General features: G+C 38.9%; 1 protein-coding gene across 1 annotated transcript in view; it reads left to right on the top strand.

The window, feature by feature from the left end:
• Positions 1-16712, top strand: part of LOC121525323 (leucine-rich repeat transmembrane neuronal protein 4) — a 176632-nt gene that overhangs the window by 90627 nt on the left and 69293 nt on the right. The gene's annotated exons all lie outside the window — the stretch shown is intronic.

The following is a 16712-nucleotide window of genomic DNA, read 5'->3' as shown; positions in this document are numbered from 1 at the left end:
ACAGGCCTTCATAAAACGTTGAGTTGGTCTCTAGTCTGAAGCCTTTGACAGGTGAGTTTATGTTAAGCCTGAAAAGCTGCTGTGTGCCTGACTGGACACACCTAAGTCTCTCTATGACTCTGGTGTGATGAGGTGAAATAACTCGTGTTTTTGTAGCACGTGCAACACTAGCTATGTTTACATAGACCAATTCTAATTGGAACTAATGCCTGCTCAGAATAAAAATGCTTCATATATACAGTTCTATCTGAAGAAAGCTTCTGATCCAGCTCATTCAAGGAAATTTCATTCAATTTCATTCAGATAGTCGTTCGGATCAGTATCTATGAAATCACTTGATCTGGTCGTCTCTCCCTGTCTGGGGTAATTTTTGTCTGCACATGACTGCCCCACGTGACATGACGTCTTTCAGCTTTGTTATTTTGGGAACGGACAAGAAACATGGTGAGAATAAAACAAAACTGCTCTAGTGCTGAGACAACTTTTACCTCAATCTTAATATAAGACACAAGAGAGTATCAATCCAATGTTTTCACACAGAGAGGTATTGAAAAACATAGCAACAGCGCTTTGTTTACAACAAAGGCGCATGAAGAAGCAGTTCTTCTTCTATGGCAAGTTTTCTGTTGATTTGACCGATGAGATGATATTGTGCATGTTGGAGTGTTTTGTTTTTGTTTTTTTTCTTCAGATCAGCATGAGCCACGCAACTGAATCGGATCACATCTTTTAGCATCCATGTGAACAAAGACATTTAATTCTCTGATCAAAATAATTTAATCAGACTGTGAAAAAAATCACTAATGTTACCTCAGCTATTATGTAAAAGCCTGTGTTGACTTATGTGGTGTTTGCAGGTGTTTCAGGCAGCCACTTAGACAGGCTTGTTTTGTTAAGTGGGGGTGCATGTCAGCATTTCAGTGAAATTAAGTCAATGTCCTTGATAGTCTGCGTTTACTCCCACAATTCCATCTGTGGTTCTGTTAACACGGAAATCACAGGGCCTCAAGTATGATCTGACATAGGCTTGAACTCTCACCATTTTAAATGTGCACCGAAATACTACACTGACACAAAAAATAGGCTTTTGTAACCACTTACCAAATCAAACCTTAAGAATGAGGCGCCTTTCCTTATTTACACTGTGTTGAGATGACTTACCCTTTATCACTTAAGGGAACAACAAATACTTCCTAACTGGGGCATGCATTTACATAGAGACAAAAGAGATTCAGAGAGAAAGAGCGAGAAAAAGTTAAAAGAGGGAAAGAAACCCCGCACAATAATTTGGAAGTCAGAACAGGGAGAAAAATCCTCAAAAGGGAAGGGAATACAGTAGAGGAGACTTCAGAGAGACTGATGACAGGTTTTCCAAGTAGGTCAAACAAAGAAAACTGTGACATCCCTCTGACCCTATTGTTGGTTATGAAGGGGTAACTTAGCTAACGACTGGAATTCTCTGGCATAGATGGTTTTATGCTTTGTAGAAATGCCCTCATATTTCCTAACATCATCTCTTCTATTCTTGTTCAAACAATGTGGAAGCTCAGTTTTCCTCACCTCCAGTATCTGCACAGAAAAATATGTATATTTTACAATATCAGAGTGGTTATATATTATTCATGAAGTTAGCCTTGCTGTATGGAGGCGGCCAGAGAGTTCATATTTCATATACAATACACTCTAGGTATCAGCTTTCTTCCATCTTTTATTTAATAGTTTGAATCTAAACATATCTTATGGGCAGTTGAACATACTTTGTTAAACAATAAAAAAAAGATCAGTGTGAATCATGTCAAAGTTTACAGACTCTGCAAAGTTTATCGCCCTTTTGATGGTCTTTTTTTATTAAAACTTAATGAGTTTGATGCTCAGGGAAAATCTCCAAGGCTTCAGTGTTTCTAAAGATCCATCCTTTCTTTCTTTCTTGTTGTACTCCTTTGTCTTTTTCTCTCTTCCTCCGCCATGTCTGAGTCGCTCCTCTGTGAATAGCTCTAGTCTTTTCTGGGCTTCCCTCTATGCAAGTGCTGTGTCGCTTGTCCCAATATAATGTCTAAAAGGCAACATTCCAAGTCTTTTTGTGTAAAGCATTGGTGTGCATTGCTGAACTAATGGCTTTTAAGATGTCAAAGGGAAATGTAGCACACAAAAAATAAAACTCCTTGCCCTGTGTGGGTTTTCATCTAAAATTGGTTCCTGTATACAGTGCACTCGGACGGCTGCCATCCATCCATTCTGCTAGGAGCCCTTCTTCTCCCTCGCTCTCAGAGAATGCTTAGCAGCAGGAGACTGCACGACAACTCAAGTGGATGCATATTAAATCTGTTAATGTTCACCCCGCTTTGTGAACTTAAAAGCGTGGCACACAAAAGATGCTTTTTTTGTCTAGTTGACAGTGCTTTTGCAGTGAGCTTCTTCATTTTGTTCTTGGATGTGACTCTCTCAAGTGTGCAAAAAAAAAAAAAAGTGGGATTCTGCCCATTAAACTGTGGCACTGGAATGAATCTGATCCAGTTATTTTTAACCTGACTTGTAAAAACAGTGTCCGGCAGGCCTTCAGGTGAGGAAGGAAATCTCACATTTGCTACGCTACAAAAGAAATCTATCAGATTATACGATGCTTCTTTGCTCAAGCAATTTTTTAGCTAGGAAATAAAGGGCTGTGAGAGTTTTATCAGCACTGCAATGCTCCCTCTGAAGGCTTCCTCTCAGGAAATGGAGGAGGATGTGAGGGGTTGTGCACCGTCAGTTATCAGATATACTGTAGTTGCTCTGGGATATTACTTGCTGATAGATTTGGAATAAGACATCTGCCAAAATGCTTGGAGAGTCACTCCTCGCATAGGTGATTTGCAGACACTATTTGATTCCAAGATTGGAAGTGCTAGAAGTCCCAATTGTTCCAGTCCTTATATCGGTAACATAGTGAAATTGCACATAGCCATTCTCATCCCACCCTAATTCACCAAGCCATGTGGGTTAAAAGGATGTGTAACCAATGGAGGAGGACAAGTCTACTATATCCACAACACTAACAGTGACACATCTGACAGGTGCTAAAATCAGACATAAGGGCTTGTAAAAACCGGACAAGAAGCTGAGAAGCTGCTTATTCTGAGTGAAAACACAGAGGAGCTGCAGTCTCAGGCTAAACCCCAGCAGCATCATGATGTTCCATTTGTCTTCATGGATATGACAGTCCGTAATTATTTCCAGGGGAGGCTGAATGATTTGTATTTCAGTCAATGAGCTATGGGCCTTTTCTTCATCTGCTGTTAATGATTTAACTAAGTGCCTCTCATGTGCTTTATCTGCATATGAGTTCTGTTAACCATGTTTTGAAGCCCAGCATATTCTCACTGATAGCTATATGATTCTTTGGCTTCAGTTTAAATATCATTATCATTAGTGTATAAGGTAATTGCAATGCTACCGTTGCTGTTGCTGTAATTGGCTTTATCATGTGGTCCAATGACTTTTTTAAGAGATGTCCTTCAGTCGACAATATGCTAATGAAATTCTGTTTGAAACTCAACCTGCACGCTTTGAAGCTGCACTCTTTGCTCCATTTCTTGTTCTTTGTTTTGTTTGTTTGCCTTGTACATTGGCGAAATCTATCCTGAAGCCCGTTTTATTTTCCCGTTCTCTTCCCCTCCTTTTTTCCCAAGACACTGCTGCTGTAAATAGATTTACCTTTCCCCATAGCAAAGTCCTTTCGGCATGTGTTTTCTCTCCACAATCCAGCCTTTCATCCTCGACTATCTGACTACCCGACTTTCTTCTTAACTTCAGACTTAACAGAGCGGCTGGATTCAAGATGTCATATTCATAAAAGCCTCCCTCTACCATCTCGAAGCTGCTGTTAAGTTGGTCTCCGTATATATATTTCTATGCAGTTATGCAGCCAGAAGTGTTCTCTGCTGCTCTTCAGCTCTTGTTTGAAGCAGCTGTGGATCAGTGGGTGAGTTGGTCATCTTTCAATCAAAGCTGGTGACTCACTCCCAGCTCCTGCAGTCCACATGGCCCAGTACTGGGCAAAACAATGAACCCCAAATCCCTCTTGAGAGCAGAACTAGCAGCTTATGCATATGTATGAATGGAATGAATACTGATGGGAACTGCATCCTTTGTCATGTGTTTGTGAATGTTTGTAATGTTAAACCACTTAAAGTGGTCAGGTGACTAGCATTGTACATAAATACAGTCCATTTAACATTTACTTGATGTCTTGTGTGACGGTCCCCTGGAGATGCTCAGGGTAATGTAAGTAAATGGGACTGCGCTCTAACTGTAATATACAATCCTACAATGTCTTTTTAGCATTGGGCACAGTGTCTCTCTAAATGCCCCAGTTCACCATAGGGAATATAGATAAGAGATGCTGATTGCACAATTATAGCTGATCAACACTATTATCTCAATTACTGTATTATGCAGTAATAATTTTCATGATATAGCAACTGGTGTTTAAAATCACACCGACATTATTTACAGAATTTGATATGTTATTTATAAATGTGTTTAAAACAGAAATAACAAAGTATTCAAAAAATACACTGAAGTAAAGATAAAAAAAAAAACAATGACTACAGTCTCCAGAGTGTACACTGCTAACAGGCAGGAGGTACAGTGCCTAAAAAAATACTTACCTCCTTGAATGTTTCACCTTTTAATTGATTTTATTAATCAATCATGGTCAGTATAATTTGGCTTTTATGACCAAAAAAATGCTTTAATGTCAATGTGCAAACAGATTTCTTCAGAGTTATGTCAATTAAATAAAAATGTGATGGTAAAATAAGTGGCTGCATAAATATTCAGCCCCTTTAAGTCAGTATTTAGTAGATGCACCTTTGGCTGCAGTCACAACACTGAGTCTGTGCGGATAAGCCTCATTCAGGCTTGAACATCTGGACACTTCAATTTTACTCCACTCTTCTTTGCAAAACTGCTCAAGCTCCCTCAGGTTGCACAGGGATTGGGCATGAACAGCCCTGTTCAAGTCAAGTAACAACTTTTCTATTGGGTTGAAGTCTGGGCTTTGACCCTGCCACTCCAGAAGATTCACCTTGTTGTCTTTAAACCATTTCTGTGTAGCTTTCACTGTGTTCTTGGGTCATTGTCTTGCTGAAAATAAATATTTTCCAAGCTGTAGTTCTCTTAAAAACTAAATAAGATCACCCTCCAGGATTTACCTATATGTTGATGACATTACTTTGTAGAAATCTGTTTTCGCTTTAACATTAAAGAGCTGTTTTTTGTAATTTTGTTTTTGTTTTAAATGCTAAATTATATTGACCATGATGATTTATAAAATTAAGAAACGGGTAAAACATCAAAGGAGTGAATACAGTTTATAGACACTATAGCAACATTAAGCAATCACTGACTGAAGATCTTGAGGACCACTTTGTCTATCATTGACTACATGCAGCACAGTAGCACCGGTACCCTTGATTTGAGTGACATTTTTAAGTGTTTCATTAAATAACGTGGTGCTATTTTAACACTCATCTGGTATGTATTGCCTTTTATTCGGTGTGTAGTAATGGGTAGTGATCAGTGGTGTACCTGTGTCTGCAGAAGTGTTTATATTCTTCATTTATGTCCCACATTTTTTAGCCACCTGCAAGCAAAGAATAAATGGCTTGTGTTTTAGACTGCTCTGTCATGATTTTTAAACCTGAGAATAAGCCCTTTGTTTTTGCACACTGACACTCAACTTCTTCTGCTGGACTTTAGCTCATAAGGATCATAATGAAATGATCATGAGAGAAGAGAGCTGAATGAAAGTAGTGCTGCGATGTCCATTACTGTGATATTTTTGCCCAGTCAACATATTAGGGCAATTATGAACAGTAGCAAATTAGAGGCAGAGGAGCATGGATCATACCTAAGTCATCCTAGAAAAAAGGCAGCATACCACTAAATGATGAGTTTCATGGGGATTAAGAAGTGGTTACGCTCTATGGAGGAAGAAACTGTATATACAACACATGCACTACATGACTGGTGATCTTGCAGATGCTGCAAAAATTGTGACATTATTACATTAGAAGAATTTATTTTATTTTCATCTTTAAAGACAGAAAATCCATCCTCCTGATTGCCTCTCTGGTCATATAGCTTTGCTGCTGTGTCTTTTTGTCACAGTTAAGCTATTTTAACAAAGCTTGTCTTTTGACATACATAAAGCCACTGCACCACGGCTGCTACGTCTTTTTCATTCTGTGCAAGTTGTGCCAAAGATATAGTTCTGATTCTTTTTTTGAACTTTATAACAGAAACACTCTGTGTACCAGGCTTATTTATGATGAGTTTTTAAACTGCTTTTAATTTGGGCACTAGTTGAATGCAGCATACCAAGTTCATCAGTTGGTCTGACTCCCACCTGAGTGCAGAATGTCCCCACCCGGATCTGAGACAAGTTCTGTTACCTGCAATCTTCTGGAGCTTGCCATACTGAATGAGAATGCTACTTTTGATATACAAGGACATTAAGGGGGAAGTAATGCAGCAGGTGGATGCACCCAATAACCTGTGGCATTGGTATAAAGGCAGAATATCTGATATTTTGTGAACATTACAATGACTGTGTCCTTTGTGCATCATGTTCTGCCTCCTCTTAAACAGGGAACACTTAATGCTGTGAGGGACAAGAGTGACTAAGAACTTTGGAAAACTTCAGGGCAGACTGTCCTAAAATCTTCCCAGACTTTTCCAGGATATACTGTGCATGTGAAACAATTTTAGAGATACACTATGTTCCCAAAAGTATTCACTCCCCTACCTGGACTCGCATATGAATTTAAGTGACATCCCATTGTTAATCCATAGGGCTTAATTTGATGTCGGTCCTCCCTTTGCAGCTATAACAGCTTCAACTCTTCTGCAAAGGCTTTCCACAAGTTTAGGAGTGTGTTTATGGCAATTTTTGACCATTCTTCCAGAAGTGCATTTGTGAGGTCACACACTGATGTTGGACGAGAAGGCCTGGCTCTCAATCTCCGTTCTAATTCATCCCAAAGGTGTTCTAACGGGTTGAGGTCAGGACTCCATGCAGGCCAGTCAAGTTCATCCATACCAGACTCTCTCATCCATGTCTTTGTGGACCTTGCTTTGTGCATTGGTGCACAGTCATGTTGGAACAGGAAGGAGCCATCCCCAAACTGTTCCCACAAAGTTGGGAGCATGGAATTGTCTAAAATCTCTTGGTATGCTGAAGCATTCAGAGTTCCTTTCACTGGAACTAAGGGGCCAAGCCCAGCTCCTGAAAAACAACCCCACACCATAATCCCCCCTCCACCAAACTTTACACTTGGCACAGTGCAGTCAGACAAGTACCGTTCTCCTGGCAACTGCCAAACCCAGACTTGTCCATCAGATTGCCAGATGGAGAAGCGCGATTTGTCACTCCAGAGAACACATCTCCACTGCTCTAGAGTCCAGTGGTGGTGTGCTTTACACCACTGCATCCCACGCTTTGCATTGCACTTGGTGATGTATGGCTTGGATGCATCTGCTCGGCCATGGAAACCCCTTCCATGAAGCTCTCTATGCACTGTTCTTGAGCTAATCTGAAGGCCACATGAAGTTTGGAGGTCTGTATCGATTGATTCTGCAAGAAAGTTGGCAACCTCTGCGCACTATGCGCCTCAGCATTCACTGACCCTGCTCCATCATTTTACGTGGCCTACCACTTCGTGGCTGAGTTGCTGTTGTTCCCAATCACTTCCACTTTGTTATATCACTGACAGTTCACTGAAGAATATTTAGGAGCAAGGAAATTTCACGACTGAAGTTGTTGAACAGGTGGCATCCTATCACAGTACCACGCTGGAATTCACAGAGCTCCTGAGAGCGACCTATTCTTTCACAAATGTTTGTAGAAACAGTCTGCACGCCTAAGTGTTTGATTTTATACACCTGTGGCCTTGGAAGTGATTGGAACACTTGATTTCAATTATTTGGATGGGTGAGTGAATACTTTTGGCACTATAGTGTATGTTTGCCAGGCCTTACTGCCACATGAACTCTGTTTGCATAAAAACTCCAGATAAATTTCGAAAATCGGAAATTATGTCCAGGATAATTTCAGGACATAAAACGTGAAGAAATGTGCCTTTCACACATGCACATCACAATAGAAGATTATTTTGCTGGAAGCACTCTTAACATTCAAAATACTCAATTGGTTGGGCTGAAACAATAAGGTAGCATGTGCAAAGAGAAGTAGAGGAGGACAAGTCCTCTATTGTAGTTATTGTGAACTTGGGTGACTGGGATAATATCACTGCTGCATGCATTAGTGTGTCTGTAATACAAACATGTCAATGGAAAATAACACAAATACAACAAGGGTGAGCAGTAAAGAGTATACAGCAAACAAACTCAGGGTCATGAATGACATCATCAATACAGCCCACTTGATTGCGCTGAACCTTCCAGACTGTTACCTGCTGTTCTCATACATCGACCTCACATAGACAGTTTATGTAGAGGCTTGCAGGATGAAATCTATACAAAATAAGGATAAACAGGTATGGCTGTTTTTGGTCAAATATACCTGGAGATGTTCATGATACATTTAAATAGTAAATCCATTTAAACCATAATGAATGGATTTCAAGACTAAAATGAAATGTTTTTAAAATAACATTTTACTATTTTATGTAAAAAATTTATTTTATTTATTAGTTAGCATTTTAACTCGTGAAAATATATATAAATGTCTATTAATGACTTTTTACATATTTTAGACTTTCTACACATGGATTAATAAAAAGAATAAAATAAGGATTTTATTGCACAAGTAATTAAAAATCACATCTTGTTTCAAATAAGTCCAAAATTCAAATTAACTTATTCAAACTAAGAGTTATCAAACCTTCTTGGTGTTCTCAGATCCTCAGACTTTCAATGACTGAAAGCTTCCTGATCCTCATAACCTGTCTAACCCTTAATGATGTGTTATTTAGACAAAGCGGGAGGCAGATATGTATTTTGAGTTCCATCAATGGGAGATTACAGATTTTATACCCCATGCAACAACCCCATGCATAGAATCCACCTAGTGTAAGGCTGAATCCCAATGCTCCCCTTAACCCTCAATCTTACCCTCAACTCAACCCTCAGTCTTAACTCACCCCTCGAAACCAACTGTAAGGTCCATCTTGTGACTTAGAAATGGGACACCCCTTAATAGCAGTTACAATTTCAGACTGTAGAGGGCAGTAAAGTGCCAAAACTGTGTTGTCTGTCAATTCAGAGGAAGAGATAAAGAAGAAGGAGATGGCACAGTTACCAGCTTGCGATCATAAAAATAAGTAAATGTTACGCTACAAAAAGGCAAAAAATCAATAAAATAACATTAAACTAAGATATTGGAGTGGTTTTCGTAATTTTTAGATCTCTATTAACAAAGAAATACTTATATTTGTAGTTTGATTTCTTCCCCACATTCACCGCCATCTTTCTTTCCTACAGGAACATCTCAAAATTGAGGGAGATAAAGCCCTCAAACTCACCCCTCAACTCAACCCTCGGGAGAATTGGGACAGCCCTCGCACTTCGCGGGAATGCGCATTTTAAAACTGAGGGTTAAGACTGAGGGTTAAGGGGAGAATTGGGATTCAGCCTAAGAGCAGTTGGATTTCTTCGTCCCCACTGTAGTCTTTTCTTTGACCCTTTGATATTTTTCATTGAGGTCACGAAAAAACTGAATGTGAAAGGATTTGAGAGGTCATGTTTTGGGCTTTTGATGGACCCAAGGGCTGTACAGGCAGTCTATGATCCATCAGCATGCTGAGGCTGGTCAGGAACAACTTGTTCTTCAGAAGGACGGTGATCCTGTGGAAAGGAGAGTAAAGTCTACAAACAGGTACCGCAGGGGGTCCAGATGGTCTGTGATATTTCAGAGGTGTGAAAGCACATAGAACTCAAATGACTCCAACACCTCAGAGGTCAGGGTAACAGGTCTGTAGCCAATAGGTCTTTTTTTATTTGGGGTGGGGTGGTGGAAGGGAGGGTTGGGGAGATTTTGAGGCAGACTGGCACATTTCCCATCTCCAGTGAGGTGTTAAAAAATGTCTGTGAACACTAGGGACAGCTTATCAGCTCAGTGCTCTGGGGTGGATGGAGATACAAGTGTGGCCCAGCTGCTTTGAAGGTGTCGCTCATAGTTCACCATCTTGAACTTCATTAATGAGCAGCAGTAACATATAAAAAAAAAAATACAACGATATGTCCATAAGTAAATTCTTCATATGGAATTATGTGAAAACACTGCTTGAAAATGTATTAGCAGACTATGCCATCAATTGTGTGGAGCTAAGCCGACAGTGTTACCTTCCTATTCATAACATTTAAATCTGCCTGCCATATGACAGCGAACAATGTGGGAGTGGTTTCCTAAATCCTCAGTAATCCATCTTCTCAGTGATTACAGCCAGAACTGGCTCTTAACTGCTTGTGACAGCCAACATGAAACACTGAGACAGATGTCATAAGTTATTGTCGTTGGCAGTCAAGAGGCATTATGCATCTTTAATGATGACTTTCATCAAGCTTCACAAAGCCCCGTCGATTTTAAACGAGGATGCTGTGTGGCTGGCTGTGCAATGTCTCCCCGGCCTGAATAGCCATCCGGGAGCATGAGTTGCGACTAGAAGAGCATCTCTCCCAAAAGACTTACTGGAGAATGGCCTCGAGCCACCTTGAACTATACCACTGCTCCTCAAATAACTCAGAATGGAGGTCATTTGGCAGAGTGAAGTAACTGTAAGCACAATGCATGTACTCAGGCTGCAGCAATAGCCGCAGGAGGCTAAGAATAAATGAGGCCTAGGATATTATATTTTAATATCCCCCTCTTTCTCCTCTCTGTGCAAACAAGCTAAACATGCTTCCTCAATCCATCTCTCCATTTTTCTTTCTCGTGGAGCAGTTAACATTGATATGGCAGAAGTCCACAGATTGCGTCTTCTACTCGCATCCCTCAGCTCATTAACGTTCAGACAGCGTAGTTCCTTTTGCAGCCTCACCGGTCTCCCACCCCCACTGACATGTCCCTGACTCTTGCTCAGCGCTTATTTTCAACCCCATTTCCCACACCTAAGTCCCTCTCCATAGGACTTGCATGTCCCACTGTCTCACATTACCCTCACTTACCCTAGCTCCATTATGTGCAGCATCACAAAAATCCACTCATCTACAAATGTTTCCCTTTCTTTACACATGGTTACCGGCAGGCCACAGAGACATAATCCTCTCCCCAACTCATCAGGCTCCTTATGACTGCAGATGCTCCTGCCAAGCCACCCGGAGAAAACGAGGGCAATGACAGGTTTAGGTCTTGGTAGGAGGAGACACCGAGGTGGGGAGGCAAATTCTCTTTGAGGATGATCTGCTTCTGAACTCGGCCAAAAATTATAATTTGCCAACGACCAACAAAGTGTAATGTGCAGCTCTAATGAATGGGAATAGTGAATGAGGGACTGACACATACAAACACAGACTGTCTGAATAATTCCATTAGAAAACAGTCAATGTTCATTTGGGCTGTAATTAGGGCCCCTCTCTCAGAGACATGCTGGCCTGATTGATAGTCAAAATGGAGGAGATTGTGTTTACTTTTTCATCCTATCTTGTTAGAAATTCTCCCGACTTCTCATGTCTCATGTTCTCTCTTTCATCCCACCTCCAACCCCCTACCGATCTCATGAATTAACCAACGCATTGGCTGGAGGTTGATTCTTGGAAACAGGAAACACAATTATTGTAAACTCTTGTTAAACCCCTCTGAAGGGTGAAAAGGGGCAATCAAAGAAGCGTTTTTTTTCAGCAAAGCTGTGCCTTTAAGTGCATGGATGTTTACTTATAAACCCCAGATGTATTAGGAAAGAAAAAAAATATATAAAAAATGAGGTGAGCTAGAATGATCAACATGGTGATTGATACAAAACTGCATGTTAGTAGGAAAAATAGACAAGAAAGACTCAGGGCGTTGATATTGACGTCACTGAGAAAGTGTTTCTTTATCAAGGTTGTTGGTGCTTATGTTAAATGCAATATTGTTATTACTTTTATCTATTCAGTAAGGCAGACAGCTGCAGGTCTTGGCAATAGAGGGAGAGATCAGCTGACAATTAGCGGTAAACAGTGCACACTATGCGCATCAATCATGCATGAATTTAATGTATTTTAATGTAAATAAGGACTATGAAGTTGCATTAAAATGGAGAATATTTTTTAAAAAGATTTACTCCACCAAAAATCTACTCCATATCTTCACATTCTTGGACTGCAGTATTATACACAGAAATTTTGCTTCTGGATTACTGCATGCTAAAATGATATGCAATTATTATTATTATTATTATTATTTATTTATTTATTTATTTTTTAAATATATGAAAAAGTGGACAAAATTCTCGCAGAGTCCAGATTCAAACAGAAAGTTTTCTAGAAATTAAATTTGAAAATATTCCCAATTTTCAGAGGCCACTTTGACGGTAAATAAAATGTTCAGAGTGCATGAAACATCACAAAAATTGAGCTTATTTTTATGATAAAAGAATCCCTGGGGGGAAACTCCAGACCATCTGTAGAGGTTTAAGCTGTGCCTTTATTGGCCCAATGATTTGGTATTTTTATCTATGCACATTGTAGAAAGTTAGGATCATAAAATCAGGTCTCTGCTAAAAACTACTAAAAGTATTTCAGCATGCACCATGTAAAGAAAATTATCTTCTTCTGCACACTTCTACAAAGCTTTCTATGCTAACAGAGAATATTTTAACTTTTCTCCAATGCACCAAATCATATTTGGACTTGTGTCTCAGATCATCAAAGACATTTTGATATTAGACAGCGATAACCCGAGGAAATCTTAAATATACATTTTAAATGAGGATTTTGTTTATTAAGGGTAAAAGCCAACTAAACCTTTGTGAAAAAAAGTCATTTCAAAATACTTTTTCATTTTACTGTAAGAGCGGCATGTATATTTGCTAATACTTCACAGGAAAGCAGACAAACTAATGACTAGTTAACCAGGGAATGAATGTGTGACTTCTTGATATTTAACCCAGCAGGTTTCAAAGTTTGATGTGAGCCTCCACTGGAGAGCACTGAGGAAACTTCAGGCAAGGCATGACACGAAAAAACAAACAAAAAAATAATTAAAAAAAAAAAACAGAAAAAGTAATCTGCATTGCTAACTACAATGATGAATGGGGCATAATGATTTTTATTGACATAGAGTCAGTCACCACTGGAGTGAGCAGAAAAAAAAAGAGAATGACCACGGCTGCGTAAAGTTTGTTTATCATGGATGACTCTTGATGATGTCCCAAGCCAGGAGGTGTAATTCACAAAGAGGTCCAATGATAGCATGAGGTCATCGGGGGTGAGGAGAAACCAATTACATTTACTCAAATTACTGTCGTTTTTGATGTAAGACACATTTGCACCATGCATGAAGTTATCCACTGGGTTAGAGTTCCAGCCTGTGACTTTAGGTGCTTATACAGGACGTATACTGCGTATCCTTTAACAGCAAGCATTGCCTTGCTATGAGGTTGGCTGTCTGTTTCTTCTTGCCAGAGGAGACTCACCTTACCACAGATGATCAACAGCTACTGCAGTTCTGTCATACTGTAAAAAACATTTTCATAAGTGTTTTTAATGATATGTAGTGTGGAACAATATAGACACATTAAAGTGCTATACTTAACTGTATATGATTACATTAACATCCACTTTATTGAACAAAGTGGATGTTAATGTAATAATTCTGATTGGGACTACACCTGATAAGTGGAAAAAATATTAATTTATATGATTCTTAAAACATTTTTTTTTCCTGCAGGGACCTGCAAGGATCCTAAGTGTGAGTTTTTAATATAAACCTGTATTGCTCACAAAATAATAATGCAAAAAAAATCAATGTTATTATAAATAATTAAGATATACAAGACTCTAATAAATTCACCCCAAACATTCCACTCTGCAATTCATATTTGGAAATTGTTATGTGGTTTTCTTGTTATAATAGTGGCTGTCAGTTAAAAAAAAGAAAAGAAAAAAAAATAGCTGAAAAATGTAAAAAAGATTTTTTTTTTTTTAATTTAAATGAAAACTTTATAGTTCTGATACGGGGTGAAGCTGATTAATGATTTAAGCTTTGAAAGTGGAAAAAAATAATTGTTTATATGACTTTTTAGCACTTTTTATGTAGGGACCCATTTGGGTCCATTGGTATGAAAATGTAAAAAATAGTAATTCAAAAATAAATAAAAACTTTATGGGTTTTATTAGGGCTGAAGCTGATAAAAAAGATTGAAGCTTTGGATTTGGAAAATATTTTAATTTGTGTGATTTTTATTGCTTTTTTTTCGGAGGGTCCAGTTTGGGTCCCCAGGGTCCTAAGTGCAAGTGGGGGGCCCCGGAGGGTTAAAGTAAACTTAAAATCAAATACTTTTTATTTTTACTTTTACTTGAGTAGAATTAGAGACCGATACTTTTACTTTTACTTTAGTAAATTTGAACCAGAGTTTCTGTACTTTTACTTGAGTACAATAATCTTGTGCTTTTTCCACCTCTTGATGACATGAGAACTCAGGAATCACATTTAGACAACGTACCTGAGTTTGGTGACCAAGGAAGTTTTTTGACAAAAAGCTTCTCAATTTGCAGTCAGAGAACAATGCAACTGAGACACTGAGAACTGTAAAATACCATGACAACTGAACCATTACATGAGATGCAGTTAATATATTAACTTAAGTTTGGGAGCAGGGCCACACCAAAACCACACCCTCAATCACCTGACTAGCCTAATTAAACGTAGCCAACCTACGCCACGCTGCCTGTCTGAGAGTCTACAACCCACCCTCCCTCCCTTCTCTAACTCAACAATCTCCTCCTTCATCTATTCGCTTCACCCAAGACTCATCTAATTCCAGTTACAGTCTGGGTTGAGATCAGCTCGGGCAGAACGACGCCTGAGACGGAACCCCCATCCTGAGTCTCCCTCTGCCGAGCCTCCATGCATCTCCCAGACTAAACTAAAACTACTTACCAACATCCCTCATCTTCATCTCAACAGACAACAGTCTCGCTGCACATTCTTATCAATCTGGATTAAACCTTTAAATGCATTCCGTTGTGGTTTGGTCCTTGCTAGTGAATGATATTTTGCAAAGTAAAGACAGGAAACATAGGTAAAACATTATTCCACCCTGTTGCCAATATATGTGCTCAGTAATGATGGGAGAAGCTGCTGCTGCCAGGCTGAATGCCATCCCATTGTCTGACAACACCATCCAGCAGTACATCACAGACATGGCCTCTGGTGTGAAGCAACAGGTATGTGACTGTGTTAATGAACACCCATTCTTCTCTATTTAGTCCCAACACTGCATCATTTCAGAGACAAACTAAATGTTTTCTGTTGTGTTTTCATTTGTGCTTGGGAGAAAAATGTTTGCTTTTCCATGGCTCATTGTATAATGTTTTATCCACTAGAGGAGAAGGATGGCATCATGGTGTCATCATAATCCTTGAAATCCTTAGCCCTCGGGCAGCACATGGCACTTGCTGTGTAACAGCACTTTGGCTGAGGGGGAGTGTGCCTCAGTGCAATGTTTTTGTGCAGCTAACATACTGAACATACACTCTGCTTCAGAGCACCAAATGGCGGGTGTTATTGCCTTCACTTGGATGCTGTTCTTTTCTTCAGTTTTTCTATTTTTCATATATTTAGTCAATTCAAAGGTTCAGATGAATAATACATAACGCAATAGCTTGACAAATGAAGATGCATCATCATCATCAGTTGAGATAAAAATGCATTAATTGTGACTGGATACCCTGAGGTATACTGCATGAAGTAAATATGAAAAATTCATCTTAATTTTTATCTTTAACAGCTTCAACATTAAAGAGCAATATGCATCAATCCAGATTAACTAGGACACTGCACTCACTAGAGTACAGATACATTTGTCTGGGGATAAATAGAAGGGAAAAATCTCCTCTACATCCTTCACCCCTCCCAAAATAGATGTTGAATCTCACTCACCCTGTTTTTCTAAGTCAAAATGGTAAAAAAATAAAAAAATGAAAAAAAAAAAAAAAAGAAGAAAAAAGAAAGAAAGATAATGAGGAACTGAACGTTTCCATTATCTATTATCCATTATCAGTGGTACCATTAAAACAAGCATTGCCCATTTTAGTTTAGGAAAATATAACATAAATGTAATTTTTATGCAACAACTCGTGCTTAATGCATCACATTTATAGTCCTTTACTGCTGTTTTAAATGACTGAATGAGGAATAAATGTTCTCCCAGAGTAAGGTACTGTTGTGTGAATTTTATTAAATCTCCTCTAGAATAATTTTGACTGGCTGATGTAATACTGATGCTTCATCACTGATACCTGCAGGTCTTTTATGAATTATTACCATATTCTGTCAAAAATTTGATTATAATTCTGCAATACAGAACAGTAGATGGAAAAAGAAGTGTTCAGTGGTGCTTATTTATTTCGAATATCGCAGTTGAAAAGCAGTCAGTGACCAAAATACAACACAATGAGGCACTTCAAAACTTGGGAATCATTGCAATCACAAGGGGCCATTAACAAAGGTGGAAAAACTACAAAACTAATGTACTGAAGTAGAATTGAAAGTACAAGTCTATAAATCT

The sequence above is a fragment of the Cheilinus undulatus genome, linkage group 17, assembly GCF_018320785.1.
Source record: "Cheilinus undulatus linkage group 17, ASM1832078v1, whole genome shotgun sequence".
NCBI lineage: Eukaryota > Metazoa > Chordata > Actinopteri > Labriformes > Labridae > Cheilinus > Cheilinus undulatus.
The sequence above is the reverse complement of the archived record's forward strand: the minus strand, read 5'-3'. Positions and strand labels throughout refer to the sequence as shown.